The sequence below is a fragment of the Panicum virgatum genome, chromosome 4K, assembly GCF_016808335.1.
Source record: "Panicum virgatum strain AP13 chromosome 4K, P.virgatum_v5, whole genome shotgun sequence".
In the NCBI taxonomy this organism is placed as follows: Eukaryota; Viridiplantae; Streptophyta; class Magnoliopsida; order Poales; family Poaceae; genus Panicum; species Panicum virgatum.
This window is the reverse complement of record NC_053139.1, coordinates 38783283-38789467: the sequence shown is the minus strand read 5'-3', so window position 1 is coordinate 38789467 and position 6185 is coordinate 38783283. Positions and strand designations below refer to the sequence as shown.

Here is a 6185-nt window from a genome sequence, read left to right as displayed (position 1 = left end):
GTTCCAGAACATTAGAAAAGTTCTCAAGAGTAAATATTTAGAACATTCAAAACATTTTGAATTGTTCACCAAGAAGTCAAAAATGTTCTAGGGGGGAGGGGGGAAATGTTTCGGAACAGTTAAAAAAGTTCAGGAACATTTTGAAATGTTCCTAAACATTTTAAAAGTTCCGGAACATATTTTAGAAATGTCGTGTGGCAAAAAGTTTGGTGGAACATTTTAAAAAGTTCCTAGACATTTTGAAAAAGTTCCGGAACATTTTGAAAAAGTTCCATAACATTTTAAATGTTCCTAGACATTCTGAATTGTTTCCAGAACAAATTCCACATGAACATTTTTGGAATGTTTCTAACCATTTTAAATTAGTTTGTGAATATTTTAAATGTTCCCAAACATTATAAAATGTTCCTTGGAACTTTGATAATATTCCAGAACACTCAGAATTATGAAATACTATAACTGTGGTACTAATAGAACCTGGCAAATTGATCAGTACAGATTTAAAAAGAAACACTGTCGAAAACAAGGGCAAATGTAAAAACTATTCTGCAGTATCATTTGTTTGGTCTCGTGAGAACCAGCACATTTCTTAACAGTTGGTCTTACATTACAGTGTCGAAAACAAGACATAAAAGAAAATAGATCTGCAGCGGTGAATGTTTTTTGGAGCCAATGATTCTTCGCATTTGTCGTAGGTCTAATAGACTCCTATATTCTGCAGAAACAAAACTTATTTGTTAATGAGAGAACAATATTGACAAAGGAGTAACTTTGAAAAAATGAATTTTAGAAGAAAGAATTTACTAACATATTGACGCCTGAAGTTTGAAACTACTAAAGGTCTTGCTTTGTTTTCTTTGCTGAAAACTAACTGAAACAATTTCTTCTCCTTTAGGGCTTGGATGTCACACTGATACATTGACAAAAAAAAGAGAGAAAAAAAACGAAATGAAATTTAGAACAAAATGTAACTGGAATTGAATGAAAAATATAAAAATTAATGTCTATTTGAAATTAATTATATTAACCTTTGTGAACCAAGCAATGTTTGTTCCATCAAAGGTTTCCATGAAATAGGTGACAAAAATACCAGAGTCCGATCTTAAAAAAAAAGAACATGTTAAAAGATTACAGCAGAATAAAAAAATGGGAATAATATTTCAACAGTTTATTCAATTTTATATGTACTATGCCATCAGAAAACAAATCATATAGAATGCGGAAAAAAATAAATCACTTACTTTGATTGCTGTTTTGGGACATCATTATACCGTACACTGAAGTCACGAATGTTGAAAGTTTCAAAAGTTGGAAAAGCCAATATGAACAAAACTCTAAAGTTGTATATCACGGAATTAATCACTCTCATTGTGTTGTCAGCACCATATTCTGGGGATAATACATCAAACCTTCTTTTGCTAAAATTGACCACAATTAGCACCCATTGTTTGTCAATAAAGCAAGGAATGTGGATCTGAAACAAAAAAATGAATCAACCATGGTGAAAAGTTGCAAACTATAGTTGGATTTCATGAGTTTTGGAAAACACATAATAACTTTGTTGGAATGTTGTGAAGAAAGGTTCAGAAAGTTCCAAATTCAGCCAATGTAGGTTCCGAGGTTCAGAAGCAATTGTTGAATCTTTTCAAACTTACCAGTCCATCTTTTTCAGGTTGCACGCCAATGATACGCAAGAAATCAGTCTTGTATTTTTTCGTATCAAGGGATGTGTCCATCAGAATAGACTGAAAAACAAAATATATTGCAAAACAGAAATGAGTTCATTCAATATTGAAAAAATTGTAGCATGTGAAGAAAAGCAATAATCTGAAAAAGCCAAAGAAAGAACAGTGAAAAAAAGGATATGAATTCTTACAGCTGTAACATTTGGAAGGTGTAGCTTGCAGATTTGATTATTTTGATGGTGTTGATTGTAGTCAAACAATTTGCAGAAGCAGTCCATGACACGGAAGTGGAACCATCCCCCTGACATCATTGATAAAGATATGGTTCTCTGATCTACCCAAATGCCATCTTTTTCAAAAATCCTAGGACTTTAGAAATAAATAAAAATTAAGAATGGATAACAAAAAGAATCAAAAAATAAAGAAAAGTAAACTGAGAATCTAATATATGAGAAAGAGACAGTACAATTACCTGAAATTATTTTTAGATATGCTATATGTCAACAAGGAGTAGAAAATGTGCTCAACTTCTGTTGGGAAAATGGTTTGCTTGTACTCCAGAGGATTTGTTGCATTTGGTACAGAGCCATATTCATTTTCATTGATTAGTTTGCTGCATTTGACGAATCCTTTGGTTAACCCACTTGTTGAAGGTAAGTCTACATGCTGAAGAGATGTTTGGTTGCATTTCTCTGTTTGATCAAGTAGATCAAAATTTGGGAAATTGTGATCTGTGGTTTGTCTTGTTGAAGGGCCAAGCATAGCCTCATTCAATGAATAACCATATTTTGCACCATAAGAGAATCTGCCACTGGTTTTGGGTACAACAGAAATTTGATTGTTGAAACTGTCTTGATTGGCTTTATCTTTGTCATTGCAGTCTTGTGCATCTTGTACCTTTTCTAGGATGAAGAAATCAAGATTTTCTTTTTCCTCAGGTTTTCTTTTGCTCAATATGAGATCTGATTGTAAGAAAATTAACAAAACAAAATAAATTAAGAAAAGGTAAAACAGTTGGCAAAAAAAAGTAATAGGCCATCGATGAATGTATAGTACCTTCGTATTTGAATTGAACCAGGGCGCGCAGATCAACTTCAGCTCCTTGGTCTTTGTTATTGTGTTCATACTGAAAATGCAACAGGTCATCGATGAAGTCTTGTAAACATGTTTGAGGGCCATCAAAATCTGTGTTGTCAGGGAGATCAATGAATTCTGAGCAAAGCTTTTCCACCAATTGTTCGAAAACATTCAAGCCTTGAGATTCTGTTGCCGAATTTGAGAGAGTGGGAACTGGCAGAGGTTGGAAGGACTTTACAAGGGAATCATATTCAGAGTTCATTGTTTTTTGCCTCTTCTCTTGGTGTTTGAAAGTATCTGGTGAAATTTGAGCAGTTGTAGAACATCTATTTGAATGAATGGTTGTAAGAATTCTATTCACAAAAGCTGAGATATCCGGCAACAATGACTGAAATATGGACTGGTGGAACTTTTCAGAAAGTTCCCTCATTACCTGAAAACACATAACCATTGCATTAATGTGAATAAAAAATATTTCTCTGTAGACTTGTGAATTATTTTTCATACTTACATTTGAGTATTTTTCTGCAGGGCAGTTGTCCTTTATAAGTTTAGATAGCTCTTCTGAAACATGAAAGGATTTATCTTGTTCTTGGAAACAATCTTTGAATGGAGTGCAGCAAAGATGTTTAATCTAATGGTAAAATAATGTTGTCAGCAAGAAAATAATTACATGTTCAGTAGCATATATATATACTTGTGTCGTTAAAAAGGGCAGAGAACAAATAGGGGGGCAATAAAAAGATAAGAGAAAGTGAAAAGATAAAATGAGAAAACTGGATATTAATTGTTTGTTTTACTCACAGGAAGTCTTCCAAAAGTATCAAATGAACTGGATGTTGAATCAAGAAGAGCATATGTTTGAATAACACTTGTTGTCCAATACTTAAGTCGTGGTGAAGCCAAACCAAAATTGAATTCAGAATTGTATAGAAATTCCAAATAAGCCACCTGCAAAATATAAAATTTGTGTTTGAAATAGCACAATCTTCCAGAAAAAAGAAACAAAAATGACCTTGAGGGGGTGTGTGGACTAATAATTACCACTAAGACAAAGATACAACCACCAATGAAGATAGGTGTTCTTTCATTCTGTCTCTTTGCAATCTGGTACCTCTGGATTGAAGAATTGAGATAGTTGACAACTAATGAACACCAATCTTGTTGATTAATTTGAGGCACAGATAGAATAGCCGAATAGAATTTTGAGCTGCATAAATTCTTTCCATTTGGGCAAAGGAATGAAGACAAGACTAAGAGCATGAATGTCCTTGCAAATTGATCTCCAACTGTGTTGGGTGTCAGCGAGGCGACCAGCTCATCAACAGATGGTGTGCTTCCAACAGATATAATCTGACTTTTGAAGAAGTTGAATGACTGGTCTGAGTGTATGCATTGAACTTGTGTTGGGGAAATTGGAATGTCTAGAATTGTTCTAACCACTTGAGCATTCAGTGCAAAAGAAAAACCAGTAGCAAAATGTACTGTATTTGTTACAGTATCATAATGATCTGCTAGCCATTTCACTAAATTCATTGGAATAGTTGAGCACTGAAGATCCAGAATGGAAGAAAACCCAATATCTGATACTACTTCTTTCTGACTTGGAGTTAATTTGCTGATAACATGTAGTAACTTGAATATGGAATGGTTCATTAAGACATCCTAAGAAAAAAAAGAATAACAAAAGTTATGTCTATTTGAAAAAGAAAATCAGAATACATCAAAAATCTAGCTTCATATTTGTTAAAAAAATAGAAAAAATAAAGTAACCTTGCCCACATCACTTCTGTGGGATGGTGTTTGGGCTGGCATTTTAAAACACGAAGTGTCGAATTTCTTTTCCATAGTTGTAGTGCTTGAGAATTAAAACCCTGAAAAAAAATAATAAACCAAAGCGAGGCTGCTGATTTCCATGAGATAAAAATAAACATGTTCTTGAGATGATGGATGCAGCAAATCAGATCAGTGATATCCTACTGCACGCGTTTATGATTAAAAATGCTGACATATAGTGAAAGGGAATTGATGTATTCAAATCGCAGATCTGAGAGACTAAAAATTGCTGTGATTCTCTCTAGTGGTTTAACGTAACAGAAAACCAACAAAAAGGGCGAATGAGAGGGAGAATGGAAAATCAACGAGGATTGGTGTGGCTTGCCTGATTTGTTGAGATCCATAAGGTCGCAATCGATCGCAGGCTTCTCCCCCAGATCTCGCTTCTGTTTGACCAAAAACACGGGAATAGTGAGGGGGGTAGTGTGGGCAATATGGAAATGAGGTCTACGAAGTGTTTTGTTTCAAGGGAATGGGCTGAATAGGAGTGAGATCGGAAAAATAATAAAAAGACTAAAGTGCCCTTACCTCTTCACAACTTGAGAAAGGGGGAAAAAGAAAAAACCTGTGGCCGATGCTGGAGGGCGGCGGCGGCGGCGGCGGCGGTGGGAGCGACGACGCAATGGTCCACGATCTACGACTCCAGGAATCTCTGTCCCGTGACGATGATGATGAAGAGAATGCAGAGAATAAATCTGCAAAGGTATGAGGATCTTGGCTTGTTAGCCTTTTGTCATGTGTACCGAGAATGCTCTGTTCTAGATGCAAAAACCTAGCAGGTAGTACCATGAAAATGATGAAAAGTTAGGAAGTTTAGTGCAAGAAAAAGAAAGGGGATGATACTGTGATAGAATTATTTGAGAAACAGGTCATTATTATACAATGTTTATTTTCTTAATGATGCACAGGCTGTACTTGATACTGCTGAGGGGGGAAATTTTCAGAAGCAAACGCAAAGAGGAGAAGAGCTTCGGAGAGTTATGTCAGAATTGAAAAAGGTAAAAAGAGAAGATCCAGAATGGATCAAATCTGCGAATGAATTTAGTTGTAACTGAAACAATGAAAATGGCTTTGTTATGCAAAAAAATGGTCATATAGATGTACATGTTTCCTATTGCAGAGTTTGGAGAACAGATGCACTACGCAAAATTCTATGAGCAGTACTGGAAAACAGAACCTGGTAAGCAAAAAATACCAAGAATAGTGGTTTGAATAACTGAAAATAATGCTTCCAGAAAGACTTATGTAAGTAAATTTAACTGCAGGATGATGGAAAAGAAAAAGATACATTGGATATGGTGAAATCAAGTACCATTGACGTTGGGCCTGTAATGCTTTATTGTGGGAAAAGAAGAAGCGATGTAAGAAAATCTTTTCTAAATTGAGATACATCACTTGGTTGTGTGATAAAACAATAAGTTTGGTTGCTGATCAATGTATTGGAAAATATTAGGATTCAAATTTAAATGGTGATGATGATGCAAATGAAGCGGAATTCTACTTGGATCAATTTGAAAATATACCCGAAGAGTCGGATTCAGAGGTAAAAAACAATGAAAAGGGGGGGGAGGGGTGATATTATGTTCA

General features: G+C 34.9%; 1 long non-coding RNA gene across 1 annotated transcript; it reads right to left on the bottom strand.

The window, feature by feature from the left end:
* Window positions 1-542: 542 nt before the first annotated feature.
* LOC120705209 lies at window positions 543-1194 on the bottom strand. The gene is made up of 3 exons (XR_005687842.1): window positions 1029-1194; window positions 809-910; window positions 543-715 (listed from the first exon to the last, which is right to left on the bottom strand). It is a non-coding gene; the product is annotated as an uncharacterized LOC120705209 (long non-coding RNA).
* Window positions 1195-6185: the final 4991 nt, after the last annotated feature.